Below are 25318 nucleotides of genomic sequence, written 5' to 3'. Positions count from 1 at the left end.
TGATAAAGAATTTCTGGGAGAGGACTGGGGCTGGCGGCGTTAACACAGCCTGAAGGGGCTAATGCGCCACAGCTAGCCGGGAGGGAGTCCGGGAAAAGTCTGGACCTGCCGAAGAGGCAAGAGACTTTTTCTTCCCTCTTGGTTTCCTGGTGCGTGAGGAGAGGGGATTCAGAGCTCTGCTTAAAGGAGCTCCAGAGACAGGCGCGAGCCGCGGCTGAAAGCATGGACCCCAGAGATGGGCGTGGGACGCTGGGGCTGCTGCTGCCGCCACCAAGAAGCCTGTGTACGAGCGCAGGTCACTCTCCACACCTCCCTTCCGGGGAGCCTGTGCAGCCCGCCACTGCCGGGGTCCCGGGATCCAGGGGCGGCTTCCCTGGGAGAGCGCACGGCGTGCCTCGGGCTGGTGCAATGTCACGCCGGCCTCTGCCGCCGCAGGCTCCCCCTGCATTCCGTGCCCCTCCCTCCCTCCTGACCTGAGTGAGCCAGAGTCCCCGAAGCGGCTGCTCCTTTAACCCTGTCCTGTCTGAGCAAAGAACAGATGCCCTCCGGCGACCTACATAGAGAGGTGGGGCCAAATCCAAAGCTGAGACCCAGGAGCTGTGAGAACAAAGAAGAGAAAGAGAAATTTCTCCCAGCAGCCTCAGAAGCAGCAGATTAAAGCTCCACAATCAACTTGATGTACCCTGCATCTGTGGAATACATGAATAGACAATGAATCATCCCAAATTGAGGAGCCAGGAGTCAGTGCTGTGCCTCTGAGGTGGGAGAGCCAACTTCAGGACACTGGTCCACAAGAGACCTCCCAGCTCCACATAATATCAAACGACGAAAATCTTCCAGAGATCTCCGTCTCAACACCAGCACCCAGCTTCACTCAACGACCAGCAAGCTACAGTCCTGGACACCCTATGCCAAACAACTAGCAAGACAGGAACACAACGCCACCCATTAGCAGAGAGGCTGCCTAAAATCATAAAAAGTCCGCAGACACCTCAAAACACACCACCAGACGTGGACCTGCCCACCGGAAAGACAAGATCCAGCCTCATCCACCAGAACACAGGCACTAGTCCCCTCCACCAGGAAGCCTACACAACCCACTGAAACAACCTTAGCCACTGGGGACAGACACCAAAAACAACGGGAACTACGAACCTGCAGCCTGCAAAAAGGAGACCCCAAACACAGTAAGATAAGCAAAATGAGAAGACAGAAAAACACACAGCAGGAGAAGGAGCAAGATAAAAACCCACCAGACCTAACAAATGAAGAGGAAATAGGCAGTCTACCTGAAAAAGAATTCAGAATAATGATAGTAAAGATGATCCAAAATCTTGGAAATAGAATAGACAAAATGCAAGAAACAGTTAACAAGGACCTAGAAGAACTAAAGATGAATCAAGCAATGATTCAAAACACAATAAATGAAATGAAGAATACTCTAAATGGGATCAATAGCAGAATAACTGAGGCAGAAGAACGGATAAGTGACGTGGAAGATAAAATAGTGGAAATAACTACTGCAGAGCAGAAGAAAGAAAAAAGAATGAAAAGAACTGAGGACAGTCTCAGAGACCTCTGGGACAACATTAAATGCACCAACATTCGAATTATAGGGGTTCCAGAAGAAGAAGAGAAAAAGAAAGGGACTGAGAAAATATTTGAAGAGATTATAGTTGAAAACTTCCCTAATATGGGAAAGGAAATAGTCAGTCAAGTCAAGGAGGCACAGAGAGTCCCATACAGGATAAATCCAAGGAGAAATACGCCAAGACACATATTAATCAAACTGTCAAAAATTAAATACAAAGAAAACATATTAAAAGCAGCAAGGGAAAAACAACAAATAACACACAAGGGAATCCCCATCAGGTTAACAGCTGATGTTTCAGCAGAAACTCGGCAAGCCAGAAGGGAGTGGCAGGACATATTTAAAGTGATGAAGGAGAAAAACCTGCAACCCAGATTACTCTACCCAGCAAGGATCTCATTCCGATTTGATGGAGAAATTAAAACGTTTACAGACAAGCAAAAGCTGAGAGAGTTCAGCACCACCAAACCAGCTTTACAACAAATGCTACAGGAACTTCTCTAGGCAAGAAACACAACAGAAGGAAAAGACCTACAATAACAAACCCAAAACAATTAAGAAAATGGGAATAGGAACATACATATCGATAATTACCTTAAATGTAAATGGACTAAATGCTCCCACCAAAAGACACAGATTGGCTGAATGGATACAAAAACAAGACCCATATATATGCTGTCTACAAGAGACCCACTTCAGACCTAGAGACACATACAGACTGAAAGTAAGGGGATGGAAAAAGATATTCCATGCAAATGGAAATCAAAAGAAAGCTGGAGTAGCAATTCTCATATCAGACAAAATAGACTTTAAAATAAAGACTACTAGAAGAGACAAAGAAGGACACTACATAATAATCAAGGGATCGATCCAAGAAGAAGATATAACAATTGTAAATATTTATGCACCCAACATAGGAGCACCTCAATACATAAGGCAAATACTAACAGCCATAAAAGGGGAAATTGATAGTAACACAATCATAGAAGGGGACTTTAACACCCCACTTTCACCAATGGACAGATCATCCAAAATGAAAATAAATAAGGAAACACAAGCTTTAAATGACACATTAAACAAGATGGACTTAAGTGATATTTATAGGACATTCCATCCAAAAACAACAGAATGCACATTTTTCTCAAGTGCTCATGGAACATTCTCCAGGATAGATCATATCTTGGGTCACAAATCAAGCCTTGGTAAATTTAAGAAAATTGAAATTGTATCAAGTATCTTTTCCGACCACAATGCTATGAGACTAGATATCAATTACAGGAAAAGAGCTGTAAAAAATACAAACACATGGAGGCTAAACAATACACTACTTAATAACGAAGTGATCACTGAAGAAATCAAAGAGGAAATTAAAAAATACCTAGAAACAAATGACAATGGAGACACGACGACCCAAAACCTATGGGATGCAGCAAAAGCAGTTCTAAGGGGGAAGTTTATAGCAATACAATCCCACCTTAAGAAACAGGAAACATCTAAAATAAACAACCTAACCTTGCACCTAAAGCAATTAGAGAAAGAAGAACAAAAACACCCCAAAGTTAGCAGAAGGAAAGAAATCATAAAAATCAGATCAGAAATAAATGAAAAAGAAATGAAGGAAACGATAGCAAAGATCAATAAAACTAAAGGCTGGTTCTTTGAGAAGATAAACAAAATTGATAAACCATTAGCCAGACTCATCAAGAAAAAAAGGGAGAAGACTCAAATCAATAGAATTAGAAATGAAAAAGGAGAAGTAACAACTGACACTTTGGAAATACAAAAGGTCATGAGAGATTACTACAAGCAACTCTATGCTAATAAAATGGACAACCTGGAAGAAATGGACAAATTCTTAGAAAAGCAGAACCTTCTGTGACTGAACCAGGAAGAAATAGAAAATATAAACAGACCCATCACAAGCACTGAAATTGAGACTGTGATTAAAAATCTTCCACAAACAAAAGCCCAGGACCAGATGTCTTCACAGGCGAATTCTATCAAACATTTAGAGAAAAGCTAACAACTATCCTTCTCAAACTCTTCCAAAATATAGCAGAGGGAGAAACACTCCCAAACTCATTTTATGAGGCCACCATCACCTTGATACCAAAACCAGACAAGGATGTCACAAAGAAAGAAAACTACAGGCCAATATCACTGATGAACATAGATGCAAAAATCCTCAACAAAATACTAGCAAACAGAATCCAACAGCACATTAAAAGGATCATACACCATGATCAAGTGGGGTTTAACCCAGGAATGCGAGGATTCTTCAATATACGCAAATCAATCAATGTGATACACCATATTAACAAATTGAAGAAGAAAAACTATATGATCATCTCAATAGATGCAGAGAAAGCTTTTGACAAAATTCAACACCCATTTATGATAAAAACCCTGCAGAAAGTAGGCATAGAGGGAGCTTTCCTCAACATAATAAAGGCCATATATTACAAACCCACAGCCAACATTGTCCTCAATGGTGAAAAACTGAAACCATTTCCACTAAGATTAGGAACAAGACAAGGTTGCCCACTCTCACCACTCTTAGTCAACATAGTTTTGGAAGTTTTAGCCACAGGAATCAGAGAAGAAAAGGAAATAAAAGGAATCCAAAGCGGAAAATAAGAAGTAAAGCTGTCACTGTTTGCAGATGACATGATACTATACATAGAGAATCCTAAAGATGCTACCAAAAAACTACTAGAGCTAATTAATGAATTTGGTAAAGTAGCAGGATACAAAATTAATGTACAGAAATCACTGGCATTCCTATATACTAATGATGAAATATCTGAAAGTGAAATCAAGAAAACACTCCCATTTACCACTGCAACAAAAAGATTAAAATATCTAGGAATAAACCTACATAAGGAGACAAAACACCTGTATGCAGAAGATTATAAGACACTGATGAAATCAATTAAAGATGATACAAATAGATGGAGAGGTATACCATGTTCTTGGATTGGAAGAATCAACATTGTGAAAATGACTCTACTACCCAAAGCAATCTACAGATTCAATGCAAGCCCTATCAAACTACACCTGGCATTTTTCACAGAACTAGAACAAAAAATTTCACAATTTGTATGGAAACACAAAAGACCCCGAACAGCCAAAGCAATCTTGAGAACGAAAAATGGAGCTGGAGGAATCAGGCTCCCTGACTTCAGACTATACTACAAAGCTACAGTAATCAAGACAGTATGGTACTGGCACAAAAACAGAAAGATAGATCAATGGAACAGGATAGAATGCCCAGAGATAAACCCACGCACATATGGTCACCTTATCTTTGATAAAGGAGGCAGGAATGTACAGTGGAGAAAGGACAGCCTCTTCAATAAGTGGTGCTGGGAAAACTGGACAGGGACATGTAAAAGTATGAGATTAGATCACTCCCTAACACCATACACAAAAATAAGCTCAAAATGGATTAAAGACCTAAATGTAAGGCCAAACACTATCAAACTCTTAGAGGAAAACATACGCAGAACACTCTATGACATAAATCACAGCAAGATCGTTTTTGACCCACCTCCTAGAGAAATGGAAATAAAGAGAAAAATAAACACATGGGACCTAATGAAACTTCAAAGCTTTTGCACAGCAAAGGAAACCATAAACAAGACCAAAAGACAACCCTTAGAATGGGAGAAAATATTTGCAAATGAAGCAACTGACAAAGGATTAATCTCCAAAATTTATAAGCAGCTCATGCAGCTCAATAACAAAAAAAACCAAACAACCCAATCCAAAAATGGGCCGAAGACCTAAATAGACATTTCTCCACAGAAGATATACAGACTGCCAACAAACACATGAAACAATGCTCAACATCTTTACTCATTAGAGAAATGCAAATCAAAACTACAATGAGATATCATCTCACACCAGTCAGAATGGCCATCATCAAAAAATCTAGAAACAATAAATGCTGGAGAGGGTGTGGAAAAAAGGGAACACTCTTGCACTGCTGGTGGGAATATGAATTGGTACAGCCACTATGGAGAACAGTATGGAGGTTCCTTAAAAAACTACAAACAGAACTACCATATGACCCAGCAATCCCACTACTGGGCATATACCCTGAGAAAACGATAATTCAAAAAGAGACATGTACCAAAATGTTCATAGCAGCCCTATTTACAATAGCCCAGAGATGGAAACAACCTAAGTGTCCATCATCGGATGAATGGATAAAGAAGATGTGGCACATATATACAATGGAATATTACTCAGCCATAAAAAGAAACAAAATTGAGCTATTTGTAATGAGGTGGATGGACCTAGAGTCTGTCATACAGAGTGAAGTAAGTCAGAAAGAGAACGGCAAATACTGTATGCTGACACAGATATATGGAATTTAAGGAAAAAAATGTCATGAAGAACATAGGGGTAAGACAGGAATAAAGACACAGACCTACTAGAGAATGGACTTGAGGATATGGGGAGGGGGAAGGGTAAGCTGTGACAAAGCGAAAGAGAGGTATGGACATATATACACTACCAAACGTAAGGTAGATAGCTAGTGGGAAGCAGCCGCATAGCACAGGGAGATCAGCTCGGTGCTCTGTGACCGCCTGGAAGGGTGGGATAGGGAGGGTGGGAGGGAGATGCAAGAGGGAGGGGATATGGGAACATATGTATATGTATAACTGATTAATTTTGTTATAAAGCAGAAGTTAACACATCATTGTTAAACAGTTATACTCCAATAAAGATGTAAAAAAAAAAAAAAGAATTTCTGCCAAGATACTGAGAGACAGACCAATAATACTGTGAGGTCAGGCTGAAACTCAGTGTACCTAATGACTTGTATAGCCCAACTGATCAACTTTATGAAAAAGAAATATATGTCTAGGAAGTTCCCTTTATCTGTGGTCAAGTTGATATAATGGGACCTTTTATTGGACTGAGAGGACTGATGTCTGTTTCAGATCCATGTGTATAATGCAAAGGTATGTTTGTATTTTTCAAAATATTAAAGGTTAGTTGCAGTAGTAAACAATGCCAAAATCTTAGTTGCTTAAAATAACGTTTACTGTTTGTGTTATACATATGAACTTGGTTTAGCCAGAAAGCTGTATCATGGTGACACAAGGATCTGCTAGTTTACAAGTAAAGTCACTCTTTCAACACGATGCTTCCACATTTGCCTTGGCAGGGAAGGAGAGCATGAACATTTGCTCTCCACTCGGAAATGCTTCTATCCAAAAGAAGACAAAGAGGCACTCATTACTGCTGCTCACATTTAATGGACCTAAGCACGTCACATGGGCATTCCTGACTTTACGAGTATATATTTTCTTCTTGTCTATCCAGGAAAGCTCTAGTTATGTCTGCCATAACAGCTCTGAGTATAAAAGAAGGATTACAATAGAAACTGGCTGTTGCAGGGTAGCATAATGTTAAAAGATAAGGAGAAAAAACACTTTTTAGCAGAAAACAATCCAGAGGTATAGGCAACAGGAAAATGAAGCAGGGTATGGTGTAGTCAGTTAAAGGGAGAAAAGTCACCTCCAACCATCCCTTCCTTTTGCTTCCTTTCCTTAACTTTCCTTTCATTTTTTTTCTTTCCTCCCTCCCTCCTTTCCTTTCTTCCTCCTTCTTTCCTTCTTCCTTTCTCTATTTCTCCCTTCCCCCCCACTTTTTTCCTCATCTCTCCTTGTATCTTTCCTCCAATGTCTGATGTGGGACAAAAATATTGTTAAGAATTGTGGTTATAAAGATTAAAAAGATAGTGCATTAGTAATGCCTAAGGATGTTATTACTCAGCTTGTAAACCTGACTCCAAGTCTGTGTCAAGTTCTTTTATGCTTTAGGATGACAAAGACACGACACACTTACTTACACACACTACTTACTTACAGTTTAAGAACATTAGACCACTTTTTTGTTGGCTCTCACTGAGGGCACACTGCATGAGCTCCCCTATCCGAAGGAGTAGGTATATCCTATCAGTCTGTGAGTCCCTGTTGTATCCTCTTCTTCCTTTCAGTCAAGTGATGGTATCTTTATCAGCATGTCATGGTGGCAGCCAACAGAGCAGGCAAGGAGCTTGTGTGGCTCCATCAAGCTGTCCCTGAAAGTAGGCCTAGCACCACCTCCTTTCAAAGAGCTGAGCAACTGAAACTATGCTTCTTCTCTGCCATGACCATAGATGCTTAGCAGGTTCACTTCAAATCTTCCCAGCCCACCACATTATTTAAATACAAACCAACAGGTACATCATCGTAACAAGTTATTTTCAAATAGGGGTCTAAGAACTTTTTCAAATTTGGTTTGATAACCAACTAGACACCCTTAGCAGCAGGTAACTATTGGCCAACAAGCCCTGCCTAGAATATTCCCAGGATTTTCTCTGGTCAGAAACACAAACACTATGTAAAAGAATTTACAATCTAAAAGGTAGAACAATAAAAAATCGAAAGCTATAAGAAAAACTAAATACAATTGCAATGTTCTAATTTCATATTTTTGGCTAATGCTTAGTAATAAAAATACAAATATAATAACTAATTTTTTTTGTTTTTGTTTTTGTTTTTTGCGGTACGCGGGCCTTTCACTGTTGCGGCCTCTCCCGTTGCAGAGCACAGGCTCCGGACGTGCAGGCTCAGCGGCCATGGCTCACGGGCCCAGCCACTCCACGGCATGTGGGATCTTCCTGGACTGGGGCACGAACCCGTGTCCCCTGCATCGGCAGGAGGACTCTCAACCACTGCGCCACCAGGGAAGCCCATAACTAACATTTTGATGAGCATTTACTGTGTGCTAGGCATTCTGTTGAGTCTTTTACATGGATAATCTTATTTAATCTTCACCACAAACCTATTACCGAGGCATACTTTGCTCACACAAATATGCAAGAAGCAATGAGAGTAGAGGTGAACTTCTGTCCAAGTCTCGCTGAAGAAAGCACATCAATAGAACCTGCACAGAGAAGGTGATGTTTGGAGACAAGACTTGAAGAATGATTAGGCATTTGCCAGTCATGTAAGCGTTTCACACAGAGGGAAAACATGTTAGAATAAGATACAGTTTGGAGGAGGAAAGGGAAGTAAGACTCAGTAGGTTCAAGGGGTCAAATCAACAAATGGCTTTTGAGCCATACTAAAGAGTGTAGGTTGTAGGGAACCGCTGATAATTCATGAACAAGAGGTGACTCTATTACCTGCTTAAGAAAAAAACAAGCTCCCCATGGTAATGGAGGATGGATTGGAATAATAAAGAAGGAAGGTATAAACTTCTTTATTATATGCACACATATAAGTCACAGAATTGACTAATCTAAAATATATGGGCTTCAAGGCCACACGGACCTGGGTTTGAAACCTAGTTTTGCTACATAATAACTCTATGATAGTGGGGATATTATTTAACCTTTTTAAAATCTGTTTTTTCACAGGTAAAATGGAAATGATAATAGTACCTACCTCATAGAATTAATAAAATAATGATTATAAACTCCTTAGCATAGTGCCTTGAACATAGTATCCACTAAAAATATTATAATGTAAAATGCATCATACAGTACCTAGGACACAGTTGGTTCTCAGAAAATGTAGCCTTTACTCGTGTGTTTATAGATATCAACATCTCCATCAATCTCCATTAACTACGTACCTCGGTTGTAGTTGTATTACCAGAATGTATTATAAAAGAAAGAACTGGACAATTGGCTGAAAACAAAATGAAGAGAAAATAACACTCTGAGAACTCTTTTTTCAAGGTGAAAAACAGAAATTAAGACACTCTCCATGCACTCCGACAAAGACTCAGTCCTCCCATAAGAAATCAGAGAAGGTTCTACATATCGTCCATGAGGAGACATCTGGTGAAAAGAGGAAGAAAATTCAGTGGGCTATGGTTTTTCAGGGGATAGAAAGCAGAGCCCATTATGCCACAGGCACTAAGTCAGTGACTTCAGCAAGGAGTATGAGTGGAAAACTTTCCCTCTTTTGTAGATATCCCAGATGAAGCTTCAGCAGTATCAAGGCAAGGAAGATGACAGCATGAGAAAGCTTTTATAATCGTTAAGGTTTTAGGGGACTTCCCTGGTGGAGCAGTGGTTAAGAATCCACCTGCCAATGCAGGGGACACGGGTTCAATCCCCGGTCTGGGAAGATCCCACATGCCATGGAGCAACTAAGCCCGTGCACCACAACTACTGAGCCTGCACTCTAGAGCTTTTGAGCCACAACTACTGAGCCCACATGCCACAACTACTGAAGCCCACTGACCTAGAGCCCATGGTCCGCAACAAGAGGAGGCACCGCAGTGAGAAGCCTGTGCACAGTAATGAAGAGTAGCCTCTGCACTCTGCAACAAAGAGTAGCCCCCGCTCGCTGCAACTAGGGAAAGCCTGTGCGCAGCAATGAAGACCCAACGTGGCCAAAGTAAATAAAACAAATAGTTAAGGTTTTTTTTTAAAAAAAACTCTTAAATGTGTGGGTATAATTTTGATTCCATAGTACTTAAAAATATGTGTGTGGCATATCCTCCAACATAACTACATCAGTTATACTTCAAAAAGAAACACAAAAATTACTCTAAATAGTCCAATAAGGAAGAGGTTTAATACAAAGAATTGGAAGCTTGGAAAATCACTGTGTATGTTGGAAGAGTAAAGGTAACGAACAGCTACCATAACTTTCAGATTCGCTGTTAGCTTTCTGAGACTCAGGCAGTTTCAGGAAATATAGGGATCCACTCTGTATGTTTATAGTTGCCTGAAGCTCCAAGGCAGATAATTTGCAGAGAAATTCTCAGAGGCTACTGCAAAAACATCCAATGAAGCTCAAATACATCCCACTGTTGACCAGGAGCAATGCATTTTGTTTCCCACATGAGCGGCTTTCTTGGTAAATCTAGGCCATAATCTTGTTGGCAAGGGAAACAGACAGAGAAAAGAATGATTCAGGAATGGTGCTAAGTTGGCAACAAACATAGATAAGAGAAAATAACATTTACACTAAGCCAAGTAGGTACATGCTAAGATAGGTAAAGACATTCATAAAGTTTTTGGTCTGGGTCATTTAAAAAATTTTTTTTCAAAGAAGAATGAAATTTATTTATATTGATAGGTGTACTTTCAGTATATTTATTTATACTGTTATATTAAATATATATATTTCATAGATGACTAACAAGCAACTAGAAATGCTAGTTGTAGGCATTAACAATTAGGATAGTCTTTTGATAAAAAACTGTGAAAACTGGATATCCACATGCAAAAGAATAAAACTGGGACTTCCCTGGTGCTACTGAGCCTGTGCTCTAGATCCCGTGAGCCACAACTACTGAAGCCTGTGCACCTAGAGCCTGTGCCCGTCAACAAGAGAAGCCACTGCAATGAGAAGCTTGCACACCACAACGAAGAGTAGTCCCCACTTGCTGCAACTAGGAAAAGCCCGTGCGCAGCAATGAAGACCCAATGCAGCCAAGAAAATAAAAAAAATAATAAATATATGTAAACAAATAAATAAATAAATTTATTTTTTTAAAAAAGAATAAAACTGAACCCCTACCTCACATCATATATGAAAATTAACTCAAAAGGGATCAGAGACCTAAATGTAATAGCTAAAAATATAAATTCTTAGAAGAAAACATAAGAGTAAACCTTTGTGGTTTTGGATTAGGCAATGGTTTCTTAAATATGACACCAATAGCACAAGCAACAAAAGAAAACAATGGATAAGTTCATCTCCGTCCAAACAAAACTTCTGGCTTCAAAAGACAGCATCAGGGCTTCCCTGGTGGCGCAGTGGTTGAGAGTCCGCCTGCCGATGCAGGGGACGCGGGTTCGTGCCCCGGTCTGGGAGGATCCCACATGCCGCGGAGCGGCTGGGCCCGTGAGCCAGGGCCGCTGAGCCTGCGCGTCCGGAGCCTGTGCTCCGCAGCAGGAGGGGCCACAACAGTGAGAGGCCCGAGTACCGCAAAAAAAAAAAAAAAAAGAAAAAAAAAAGACAGCATTAGTAAAGTAAAAAGACCAGCCAAAGAGTGAAAGAAAATATTTGCAAAGGGGAAGGAAATTTGCAAATCATATATCTGATAAGAGACTTGTATCCAGAATATACAAAAGACTCTTACAACTCAACGACAAAAAGACAAATGATCTAATTTTTAAATGGGCAAAAGATTTTAATAGACCTATCTCCAATGAAGATAAACCAAAGAGAAAAAAGATACATGTAAAGAGGCACAACACCATTCATTCATTAGGGAAATGCAAATTAAAACTACAATGAAGTACCATTTCACACACACTAGGAGGGCTAAAACAAAACAGACAAATAATACCAAGTATGCTTAGGGTGTGGAGGAACAGGAACCCTCATACATTGCTGATGGGACTGTAAAATGCTACAACCACTTTGGAAAACAGTTTCACATTTTCTCAAGATGTTAAGCATAGAGTTTCAATACGATGCAGCATTTCCACTACTACCTAGGCATATACATACCCAAAACAATTGAAAACACAAGTCCACAAAAAAACTTGCTTTAATACTTATTTCAGCATTATTCATAGCAGCCAAACTCTAGAAACAACCTAAATGTCAATTAACTGATAAATGGATAAACAAAGTGTGGTATAGTCCTACAGTCCTATTCCTCCCTAAAAGAATAAAGTACTGATACATGCTACAGCATAGGTGAATCTTGAAAATATCATTGTTAGTGAGTGAAACTAGATTAAAAGGCCACATATATGATTCCATTTATATGAAATGTATTGAATAGGAAAATCCATAGAGACAAAAAGTAGATAGTGATTTCTAGGGACTGAGGTTAAGGAGGAACAAGTCATGATTGCTATGGGGTTGCTTTTGGGAGTGACCAAATGTTCTAAAATTAGATAGTGGTGAATATACCCAAAACTACTGAACTGTACACTTTAAATAGCTGAATTTTATGGTATGTGAATTATATCTCAATAAAACTGTAACTTTAAAAATGGCAGAGCTGAAATCTGAAAGTAAAACAAAGAACAGAATGCTAGTCATTAAACTCTTATGCTGACAAATACTTAGAACTATAAGTTATAAAATACAAAACAAATTATAAAATAATGAAATGAGATTAAAAAGTTTTTTATTCACAGGTATATAAAGTGAGGAGGGATTTGGAGTGGTTTATAAATTAGATTATATGTTACCAGATGAAAATGAGCACTTAGGTTTCATACTATAGTCAACATGGTATCAATCCTACTACATGGATACCAAATACAAACTTTTAATGATGCTTCTCTCTCAATTCCTTCCAGCATTGCAGTATTAAGAATGTGAAATGCTGACACTTTTAGACTTAGCGAAATTAAAGAATCTAGACATATATTCTGATTTTTAAAAGTCTGTTATATGTACATCGCCATAAAATAAAGGTAATAAAATGTGAATGTTAAATACTAAAAGAATTATTAAATAACATTAAATTGGAAGAAACTTGGGGGAAATCTATGTTTTTGTATTTATTATGTTTCAGCTAAAGCAAAGAAAGCTATTGTTAAAACCAGCAACATCTTCCTAATTTATAACAGTAGCATGAAGGTGACTAACTTTACTAGGAGAGAATGACGTTGAATTATTCAAGAGAAATACTCAAATTTTTTTTGGAACAATGGCAACTAAGAAAATGAAAATAATGAATCAGCATATTTGAGTTTTAAATGTCTCCATAAGATGAACAGTGGGCACATTTAAATTTCAAATAAAATCTATGATTTTTCTGGTTCAGCACTGTAGCAAAATGTTTTTTTTCTTCTATACCAGTCATATATGCTTTTACCACTGGGGATATTTTCCCTTTCACAGTTACTAATTTAAAAACAAAAATAATTATGATAGAATAACTCATAAGTAGATTATACTACCATTCTTTATAATCATTGCTTTTTTTCCTCTGCCTTATCCGTACTTTTGCCTCATATTCGTTATCTCTCTAAAATTCATTTTTAATTTCTAACTTCTATCTTATGATTCTATTTGTTACCTCTTGACATTTTACATGATTATTTATTCTTTTTATGTAATACTCCTATCCTATTCTTAGATATCACTTTTTTTTAGATATCACTTTTATTCATTGGCTTTATTTTATAAATCTGCTAATTAGATATGAAAATAATTTTTCACCCAATTTTGAATCTTCCTAAAATAGTAATTCACATAAATTCAAAACCTGCAGTCTGTCTCTGAAGTTATACTCATAAAAAATATTACTGGTAGCAGTTTTAAAATTTTTTTTAATTGTACCTAGCAGAGTTATTTTAATTTTATGCCTCACCACAGGAATTCTCTATAGGAATCATAACCATCTCTTCAACCCATAGGGTTTGGGGTTTACTACACTGATGACATCCTTTTTAGGTCTGGTTGGCAAGAGTCAAGAAATACCTCAGACGCCTTGTCATGACGCACGATGTGCCAGAAGTTAGGAAGTAATCTCTAGGATTATTCTGGGGCCCGTTATCTCGGTGAAGTTTCTTAAGTGCCAGTGGCCTATGTCACGGTGACATATTCCCTCCAGAGTAAAAGATAAATTGCTACATCTTGCACCCCACCCCCCACCATTGAGAAAAAGGCCCCTCTAAATTCTGCAGGCAGCACCCATTGCCACCTCTCTCTCAATATGCATTGTGACCTCATGGGGAGTTTCTGTAAACAATTGAATGAAAAAGGAAACTTCCAAGGGTGGTTTACATAAGAAAACAATTTGTGGGACATCCCTAGCAGTCCAGTGGTTAAGACTTTGCCCTCCAATGCAGGGGGTGCAGGTTCGATCCCTGGTCGGGGAGCTAAGATCCCACATTCCTCCGGGCCAAAAAACCAAAACATAAAACAGAAGCAATACTGTAACAAATTCAATAAAGACTTTAGACATGGTCCACATCAAAAAAAAAAAAAAAATCTTAAAAAAAAAAAGGAAGAAAACAGATTTGCAACCAGTCAGAACTACAAAATATAATATAACAACTCCACTCAGTTAGGGTCCTGGAAGACAGTGGGAGATCTTCCTAGCAGGTAGAAGCTTGAGCGGTACATTTAGTGTTTCACTTTGCTGGTGATGGGAATGACAAGATATATGGATACAGATCTTCCTCAACTTACAATGGGGTTACATCCTGTTAAACCCATTGTAAGTTGAAAGCACTGTAAGTCGAAAATGCTTTTAACACACTTAACCTACCAAACATCATAGCTTAGCCTAGCCTACTATAAACATGCTCAGAACACTTATACTATCCTATAGCTGGGCAAAAATCATCTAACACAAAACGTATTTTATAATAAAGTGTTGAATATCTCATGTTATTTCTTTTTTTTTTTTTTTTTTTTTTTTTTTGCGGTACGCGGGCCTCTCACTCTTGTGGCCTCTCCCTTTGCGGAGCACGGGCTCCGGACGCGCAGGCTCAGCGGCCATGGCTCACGGGCCATGGGCTCGCGGCATGTGGGATCTTCCCGGACCGGGGCACGAACCCGTGTCCCCTGCATCGGCAGGCGGACTGTCAACCACTGCGCCACCAGGGAAACCCTCATGTAATTTCTTGAATACTGTGGTGAAAGTGAAAACCAAAATGGTTGTATAGATATAGAACGGTTGTAAAAGTGTCAGTTGTTTACCCTCGCGTGGCTGAGCAGCAGCTGAGGCTAGCTGCCATGGCCCAGAATCACAAGAGAGTATCATACTGCATATTACTAGCCCAAAAAATCAAAATTCAAAATCTGAAATACAATTTTTACTGAATGTGTATCGCTTTTGCACCATCATGAAGTTGAAAACTCATAGGTCAAACCCTCATAAGTCTGTATATACCAATTAATAGACGGTCTCAACAGATTTACTGAATAGTGATGAACATGGAAAGAACATAACTGGAGCATAAGTAACAGGGACATTAGGGGAGGAGTAGATGGGAGATCAGCAGAGGAGAACCTTTTAGGTAATTACTGAGTGTGAAGATAATTGTATCCCGTATATACACCGCCTCACCAAAGGGCATACACTGCAGAGACTCTTAATAATCATGCAGGTAAGATGACTTGACCTATAGATGTTAATCAGTCTCCTTCAACAGCCACCCCAGTGCTTGCTCAATGAATTCAAGAACAAAGTGTCCAAGGCCATTCAGATGGAAGTTGTACAAAAGTTAAGCCATATGGGCATACTTTCTCCAAGGCTAATCTGGCCATTGAACACTATTGCTGAATATCCAGTCTGTCAAGATTTAAGAAAGCTGAGTCCCCAGTATGGCACCATTCACTAGGACCAGCCAGCCACCTGGTGGCAAACTGATGTATTGAATTTTTACATCTTATTAAGGGTAGCAATCTGAGCTCTGTGGAACAGACACTGTGTATATGGATATCCCTTCTCAGTTCCATAATCTTTTCCCAGAAGCATCAACCCTTGGGCCCACTGAATGCCTTACTGACTGTCATAGAGTCTCAAACATTATTTATGACCAAGCAACTCATTTACTGTGCCATGTGTGGCAATAAACTAATACCCCTGGGATTTGCTGATCTTATCAGCTACCCAATCACCTAAAAGGACGATGAGAACATGTGGGCCTGGCCCTAAGGGAATAAGTGGGAGCGGTTCATCTCATTACTACTGTCCCAAGTCCTGTCCTAACAACTTTGGGTTCTCTGATGCGTAAGGGAGGAATCAAAATGTCTATAAAACGAGAAGTTGCAATTGTCAATGAACCAACAGGCAACGAAGGGGCTTACTGCACAGTTTGGGATGAAAGCTCCTGTTAAGGAAAACTAAGGTCTCTACTACACAGTGGGGTGGCCTGTGAAATAGAAGGGAAACTCTTCTTTACCTGGCACTCTACCAGGTAAAGAACCAGAAGCAGGTGAGGACAAAGATGACTTAGAACAGTTACCAGAAAAAGGAAATAGTTAGTATCAACTATTGATTCACATCCAGGTGCAGAAATCACTACAGTGCCCAGGCATACTTTCTTGCTTAATTTTCTATGCATATATTTATGTATATTAACCTATGTCATTTTTTCCTTTTTTTTTTTTTTTTTTTTTTTTTGCGGTACGCGGGCCTCTCACTGTTGTGGCCTCTCCTGTTGCGGAGCACAGGCTCCGGACGCGCAGGCTCAGTGGCCATGGCTCACGGGCCCAGCCACTCTGCGGCATGTGGGATCCTCCTGGACCGGGGCACGAACCCATGTCCCCTGCATCGGCAGGCGGACTCTCAACCACTGCGCCACCAGGGAAGCCCTCTACTATTTTTATATAAAGTATTTTTGTGGTTGTTAACTTTATAATTTATTGTTTAAAGTTTACCCCAAAATATTGTGACCAAACTAGAAGGATATCACCCTGATTTGAATAAATTAACTGATGGAATTTGGGATCATACCTTTATAGGGAGAGAGTGAGCATATATTTATTTGAATAAGAAATAATTATAACATGTTAGATTTAAGAATGCTATTTTTAAATCTGAATATAGGTAGAAGGTTCTATATGAATGCTGAATGGACTAAGGGATGACTGTGCTGTGTATTATTTTGGAGGGACCAACCGCCTGCACCCTTATTTCTTTTCCTTCTTGTCCTCATATCACAGCAACTGGAAGTCTAGGAAGTGCATCTCCCAGAGTCTCTTGCCAGCAGGTTCCTGGTTTGGAGTCCACCAAGGAGAGGCCACGAAGTTCAAAATGCCAAGAGAAGCAGAAATCATTGTTCTTCATCCAGTAAGTAAACCTCATGGGCTTGAACAACTGTGATGCTTTGCAGTTCCTTTGGATCCTCTTGGAAGTTGTTCATCTGGTGTAGTGGTGACCTGAGATCATTAGTGGAAGTTTCCTGTGATCCTGAAACTTTCTAATCCCCTCATGGTTGGTGATAAAACTGAGTAATAGTGAGTAATAATGAATGCTTTCCACAGTCGCTGCTTCTCCAGGCCTTCCTATACATATATATATATTTTTTCAAATTTATTTATTTATTCATTTATTTAATTTTTGGCTGCATTGGGTCTTCGCTGGTGCACGCGGGCCCTCTCTAGTTGCAGCGAGCGGGGGCCACTCCCCGCTGCGGGGTGCAGGCCCCTCACTGTGGCGGTCTCTCCTGCTGCAGAGCACAGGCTCCAGGCACACGGGCCTCAGCAGCCACAGCACACGGGCTTCAGCAGCTGTGGCTCGCGGGCCCCAGAGCGCAGGCTCAGCAGCCGTGGCGCACGGGCCCAGCCGCTCCGCGGCATGTGGGATCCTTCCAGACCAGAGCTCGAACCCGTGTCCCCCGCACCGGCAGGCGGATCCCCAACCACTGCGCCACCAGGGGAGCCCCCTATATATTTTTAAGTCACTAGTTCACTGTATTAAATTTCTCCCTGCTTAAAGTAGCAGAGTGGTTTCTTTATTTTTATGACTGAACTATGATTGATACCATGCAATTGCTTAAATCAATCTTAAAAATTTGAGATTTGGCACCACTGCTTGTTTTAGCCTCAACTTTTCAATGAAAATTTGATAGATCAACTCTTACCACACTGAGCAAAACCCTTAAATAGGCTTTCCAGGATAAGAAATGAGAAAACATTATTGATTCTTAGGGAAGAATATCAAAAATCTATGATATTTGATATATCATATTTGATATATAACATAATTATGATATTTGATATAACATAATTATATTGCGTTAATATTTCTTGAATGTTTACTTTGTCGGGCTGTGTTCTGAAAACTTGACATATATTATCTCATTCAATTCTCACAACAATCCTAGGAGGGAGACACTATGTTTACCCCTATTTTAAGGATATAATAACAGAGGCTCAGACAGGTAATTTGCCTGACATTGCAGAGCTTGAAAATGGTAGAGACTGCATTTGTATCCAGGTATTGTGACTCCAGAGACCTTACTTTTAAACATTGCAATATGCTGCCGTGTAATGCAATATATAAAAGTCAATCCAAAGATGCATAGTCAATAGAAGTAGTTAAAATGTATAATATAGATGACCATAGGTTTTATATAAATTATTTTCAGAGGTTGTCTATGTAACGTGACTGTGCTCCTTTCCCTGTCTTTCTGTGCCCCCTCCCCCAACCCCCACCACTATTCTGGTATTGGTTATTTGTTAAAAACAATAATGATGGCTATATTAATAACTAATGTTTCATGAGTAGATATTGGCCAGGCAGTGTGCCAAACACTTCAGAATTGTATTTCATTCAGTCTTATTATTGTTCACATTTTACAGACTGGAAAATTGAGGACTAGGTGACTGAGTGGTTTTTCCATGTAGATGAAGTATCAGTAATAACCCAGCCTACTCCCTCCAGAGAGTGGCACTTAACCAGGCTATCATGTTCAGGAAGCTGTCACTTTGAAGGAAATACATACATTCATGTCCCTTAGAGAAAGGCCCAGTATCTTGAAGGCATTGGAGAAATTCAAATTTAAACTTTTCTTTCTTTTCTTCTTCTCTCTATAAATACCTCTGTGAAAATAAACACATGCCCTAAATTAAACTAAAGTGGCAAAGAAAATGAGGACACTAGGCCTAAAAGAAAATCTACTTTCTGCTTTGTGGATAGTGGATTCTTATGGGACTCTGCTTCTTAAGGAGAATTCTGGATTTATTTCCTGCAAGTGAGAACTTTTATTCTCTTAGTTTAAAAGAAAGTAGAACTAACCAGGAAAGCCTTCATACATGTAAGGCAGAGTTCTGCAGATATCTTGATGTTTGAAGCAAACAGAAGGCATTTATTTGCCTTTTCATTACTATCCTTCCCAAGTGATATGAACACCTATTTGGGCTGGTGAGGGGAGGAAACCTGGATCTAAGCCCTTTGAGATTTCAGGTTCTATAACTCCAAGAGGAAATGAGGATTAATAAAGCATTTTGATGTCAGCAAACTGGTACATCACACATTATCCTGTGCTTCAGTTTGATCTGCATTTAACACATCAGCTGGAGAAGGCCTGTACCCATCAGCTGCCAGCCTGAGAGTGATCCAGATTTCACCTTTAGCATACCCCTGAAAAATACATTGCTTCTTTCAGAGGCAGTTATCTGCCAGGTGCCTCATTATGTGATCTCAGAACACCCTACTAATTTATTTTAATTAATTAATTAATTAATTTTTGGCTGTGTTGGGTCTTCGCTTCATGGGCGTTCTCCAGTTGCAGCGAGCAGGGGCTACTCTGTTGCAGTGCCCGGGCTTCCCCCTGCAGTGGCTTCTCTTGTCGTGGAGCACAGGCTCTAGGTGTGTGGGCTTCAGTAGTTGCGGCACATGGGCTCAGTAGTTGTGCCTCGTGGGCTCTAGAGTGCAGGCTCAGTAGTTGTGGTGCACGGGCTTAGCTGCTCCGCGGCATGTGGGATCTTCCCAGACCAGGGCTCGAACCCATGTCCCCTGCATTAGCAGGCGGATTCTTAACCACTGGGCTACCAGGGAAGTCCCCACCCTATTAAATTTTGTGGCACTTACCACAGTTGTTGTGATATATTTGTAAAATTGTTCTTTTTGTATTTGTCTTCCTCTTTGGCCTGGAGATTATGTTCTACTGTAGACTAAAGAAATTGATTTAGTTGTAACTGTTGTAAATTAACAATCAAAGGCTGTAACTATAGGGTTAAAAATAAATAGGGAGAAACATTTTTTCAGGGGATAAACTAGTGAATGTAGGTTTATGTTTTAGAACTTTGGTGAATATATCACTGAGCAGGAAAATAAAAACCCTCAGATTTAGAGCAGCCTTTCTTAATAATTCTAATTCTATTGACACATTGAGTATTTGTGGTGGGAGCTGTCAAACCACTGGGTTAAAAATAAATGTAGTTTGGGGTTTCCCTGGTGGCACAGTGGTTGAGAGTCCGTCTGCCGATGCAGGGGACACGGGTTTGTGCCCTGGTCTGGGAGGATCCCACATGCCGCGGAGCGGCTGGGCCCGTGAGCCATGGCCACTGAGCCTGTGCGTCCGGAGCCTGTGCTCCGCAACGGGAGAGGCCACAACAGTGAGAGGCCCGCGTACTGCAAAAAAAAAAAAAAAAAAAAAAATGTAGTTTGGAGACACTACATGTAGATTCAGTTATGGTGTAAAGAATCAAGAATTTTAGGCTTGGAGGCAAGCCAAATGATGGTCAAATATTCTAATTTTACAAGTGAAGAAGGTAGGTGTTCAAAGTCACAGTTATTTAGTTTCAAAGCTGAAATTTAAAATAGGTGTATTCGTATAAACATCAGTACCCTTTCCAATCAATGGAAGACATTGCTAAGTTCCATAAATCTACATCAGCCAGTGAGTGCCCTCTGTTGTGAGCAACAGAAATAAACTCCAGTTAACTTCAGCAGAAATGAAATTTACAGAATAGTGTTAGGAATTGTGAAATAAAATCACTATGAATTTGGCTTCAGTTGGGTCAACCAAGAGACAGACTTTGGCCAGAACTCCACCAGCCTACTAACTGCAATAAACTCTCATTCTTTCCAGCAGATTGCAATGGCAGTCTGAGATACTGGGAATTAACTTGGCTCAGTGTACAACTCCCTGAAAGGTCTGGGCAAGTTAGGTGGGTAACCAGTCACAGGTCATTTTAGGGAAGCAAATAATTAGACCCAAGTCAGCTGACTGAGTAACACACTGAATGAATCAGGACTCTCTGGGAGGTGTGCTCACAGTAACACCTTCAGCCCAATTTCAAATTATATTGCTCCTTTTTTATTTTTTAACATCTTTATTGGAGTATAATTGCTTTACAATGGTCTGTTAGTTTCTGCTTTATAACAAAGTGAATCAGTTATACATATACATATTTTCCCATATCTCTTCCTTCTTGCGTCTCCCTCCCTCCCACCCTCCCTATCCCACCCCTCTAGGTGGTCACAGAGCACCGAGCTGATCTCCCTGTGCTATGCGGCTGCTTCCCACTAGCTATCTATTTTACGCTTGGTAGTGTATATATGTACATTATTGCTCCCTCTTTTGTGGAGCACCGTCTATTTTCACTAATATTCCCACATATTTACACACATAAATATCAAAGTTCTGAAGCTCTCTGAGTCTGTAGGAAACATGCTGGTATATGGCTCCAGTTGGAAGCCTGGAAACCATGAAGGATGGACCACTGGATATGAAGAAAATTGACTTAATTATCCGCAGAACACTCTCATGCAAGGGAGTTACAGTGTTTTAAGCAAATGGAAAGGGGTTTCTTTATCTGGTTAGTGGGATTGGATAACGAGGGTATACTTTTAAGCCCTAAGAATCTCACCCATATAACCACACCAATTATGTCCTCACTCTTTCAGAACCAATGCTATAAATTGTGAGTCACAAATATGTTTTGCACCCCAACATTCACTGCAGCACTATTTACAATAGCCAGGACATGGAAGCGACCTAAATGTCCATCAATAGAGGAATAGATAAAGAAGATGTGGTGCACATATACAATGGAATATTACTCAGCCATAAAAAATGAAATAATGCCATTTGCAGCAACGTGGATGGACCTAGAGATTGTCATACTGAGTGAGGTAAGTCAGACAGAGAAAGACCAATATCATATGATATCGCTTATATGTGGAATCTAAAAAAAGGGTACAAATGAACTTACCTACAAAACAAATAGAGTTACAGATGTAGAAAATAAACTTATGGTTACCAGGGGTTAAGAGGGGGAGGGATAAATTGGAAATTGGGATTGACATATACACACTACTATATGTAAAAGAGATGACTAATAAGGACCTGCTGTATAGCACATGGAACTTCTACTCAATACTCTGGAATGGCCTATGTGGGAAAAGAATCTAAAAAAGAGTAGATATATGTATATGTATAACTGATTCACTCTGCCATACACTTGAAACTAACATAACATTGTAAATCAACTACACTCCAATAAAAATTTTTTTAAAAATTAAAAAAAAAAAGAAATGTGTCTTATGTAATTTAAAATTTTCTAGTAAGCCACAATTTAAAAGGTAAAAATAAACATATGAAATTAATTTTTATAATTTATTTAACCCAATATGCCTAAAATATTATGATTTCAACATATAAGCAGTATGCAAATTAAAAATGAGATATTTTACATTCTTTTGTTCTTAAGCACTAAGTTTTCAAGTATCCAGGGTTTACTTAGCTGTATGTGGCTAGTGGCTACCATATGGACAGCACAGGTTTTTATCCTCTTTTTTTTTTTTTTTTTTTTTTGCATTACACGGGCCTCTCACTGTTGTGGTCTCTCCCGTTGCGGAGCACAGGCTCCGGACGCGCAGGCCCAGCGGCCATGGCCCACGGGCCCAGCCGCTCCGTGGCATGTGGGATCCTCCCGGACCAGGGCACGAACCCGTGTCCCCTGCATCGGCAGGCGGACTCCCAACCACTGCGCCACCAGGGAAGCCTGGTTTTATCCTCTTTTTCTCTCTTCAAGCTTTTCAGTATGATTATAAGTAACTACCCCGCCCTATAGTCTTGAACCCTTCATGCCTTGCATACCTTCATTGCCAGATTTTCACCTGTCGATAATAACAGGAGATTTGCATTCCCCTTCAGCACTGTTTAGGCAACATTGAACCCAAGAATCCTCCTTTCTCTAAGCATCTGCTGTCTACAATCTATTCACAAATACCAATTTCTTCACCAGAGTGTTTATTGTAAGCAACACCACCAACTCTGGAGAACTTAAGGAGAAATTATTTTCCTGGATGAATAATGATTAGTTAAAAAACTTCAGTTCAAAAGCCGGAGAATCAGTCTCAGTTAGAAATCAGGGAATACAGTCTAGTTCATGCTAAGGATACCACTCTTGGCACCTTTGCAAGCCTCACAGTACTGTTACGCTAATGTCTTCAAACGTACCTGCATCTTTGCAGATTCAAAGTCAAAGCTGAAGAATTTCACTGATTCAGTATCATGAGCTGGCTCTTTAGCGGGTCAGGGAGAGGTGATATCTGGATCCTTCAGTTTCTGTAGTAGAAGACAGAATTCTCTTATCACTTGAATCAGGGGAATTCTTCCCAAATAAGATGGGCAGTAGGGTGATGCATGGTAGGATAATGGGCAGTAGGATAAAGAAGTCAACTGTCCCCTACAAAAACACTGGGGAAATACATACAGTGGAATAAGTGCATTTTCTTATTTATGGCAAATGAATTTATGGACTGTCATAAATGCCCTCAATAAAAACTAAGGGCTTATTTGAAGTGAGAGTTATTATTTTTTTATCACATTTATGTTGCTAAATTTTTTTTTTTTTTTTTTTTTTTTTTGCGGTACGCAGGCCTCTCACTGTTGTGGCCTCTCCCGTTGCAGAGCACAGGCTCCAGATGCACTGGCTCAGCGGCCATGGCTCACGGGCCCAGCCACTTCACGGCATGTGGGATCTTCCCAGACCGGGGCACGAACCTGTGTCCCCTGCATCGACAGGCAGACTCTCAACCACTGCGCCACCAGGGAAGCCCTGTTGCTAAATATTTTAAATTAAAAAATAATATTTCTGACTTTAATAAATCAAATTTTAAAAATATGGCTTCATAACGTAGCCAGTGTTAAAAGTTTGGTAGGTTTGTTTTTTTTTTTTTCCTGTGCCAGGAGTAAAATTTTAGAGGCTCTCTGACAATTATTTTGAAGTGATAAATAAAAGCCTTCGTAAACTCTTTATCATTGTAATTTTGATGTTGTCAGAGTTTTAAAGTCCTTAAGAACAAAATAATTTAGTTCCAAAAACAGCTTTAAAAAAGCATAACAAATTTTTCTTATGGTATCAAGGCAGTAGTATTCAGTAGTTTTTTTAATGGAAGAGGAAGACAGAGGACCCACAGAACTCACCATTTACATTCATTTCAATGTCACTTATACTAGGATTTAAAATGCATTTTTATGGCCATTTGTCATCAGTTTCAAAGGTTAGAAAAATGATGTATACTATGCCCCGGTCTTTCCCATGTTTCGTTTTCTCCATGCCATGTAATGAAATGTGAAAACGGCAGGACAATGAGCTCTGCGGGATCGAGGGACTGTGTAAAACCTCATCGCAACCAACCAATAAAGCCTCTTAAGAGGAATGTATGCGGGACGCAGCACAGCTGAATTGTGATTCAGGGGCTGGCAGACATACAGCAACGAAGAACCAGGGAAATTTACAAATGAGTTTCAATCCAATTGTGATTGACTTTAAATGGAAAATGACACAAGGACATTCAGGTGCTAAGTGTTATAGGTTCCAGTCCGTTTTTCCTAATTTTCTCAGCTGATGCCTCAGTACAGATTTTCGGGTAATCAAAAACATTCATTGATAACTAATGAGTTTATGATTAGGACAATATTCCAGAGTCATTATGTAAAGATAAGTCTAACATTACCAAGAAATCAGCTATGATTTTATTTGTTCTATTTTTTCCTTCTGTATATAATGGTTAACATTTTTATTAAGTGCTTGCTATGAGCACATACTGAACACATAATATTAAAACATATAGGGCTTCCCTGGTGGCGCAGTGGTTGAGAATCTGCCTGCTAATGCAGGGGACACGGGTTCGAGCCCTGGTCTGGGAGGATCCCACATGCCATGGAGCAACTAGGCCCGTGAGCCACAACTACTGAGCCTGCGCGTCTAGAGCCTGTGCTCTGCAACAAGAGAGGCCGCCATAGTGAGAGGCCCGCGCACCGTGATGAAGAGTGGCCCCCACTTGCCACAACTGGAGAAAGCCCTCGCACAGAAA

General features: G+C 39.9%; 1 protein-coding gene across 8 annotated transcripts in view; it reads right to left on the bottom strand.

Annotated features, from left to right (window-relative positions):
- The window catches only part of LIN7A (lin-7 homolog A, crumbs cell polarity complex component), a 245462-nt gene that overhangs the window by 165969 nt on the left and 54175 nt on the right, over positions 1–25318 (bottom strand). For 7 of the 8 annotated variants that reach the window (XM_060112959.1, XM_060112958.1, XM_060112962.1 and 4 more), the window contains one exon: positions 23457–23564. The gene's annotated coding sequence lies outside the window, so the exon portion shown is untranslated. Of the gene's footprint in view, positions 1–18665; positions 19087–23456; positions 23565–25318 lie in introns of those variants that run through there. The other variant, XR_009533800.1, reaches the window with a different exon arrangement.

The sequence above is a fragment of the Mesoplodon densirostris genome, chromosome 11, assembly GCF_025265405.1.
Source record: "Mesoplodon densirostris isolate mMesDen1 chromosome 11, mMesDen1 primary haplotype, whole genome shotgun sequence".
NCBI classification, from domain to species: Eukaryota; Metazoa; Chordata; class Mammalia; order Artiodactyla; family Ziphiidae; genus Mesoplodon; species Mesoplodon densirostris.
Note: the sequence above shows the minus strand (reverse complement) of the source record. Positions and strands in the feature narration are given on the sequence as shown.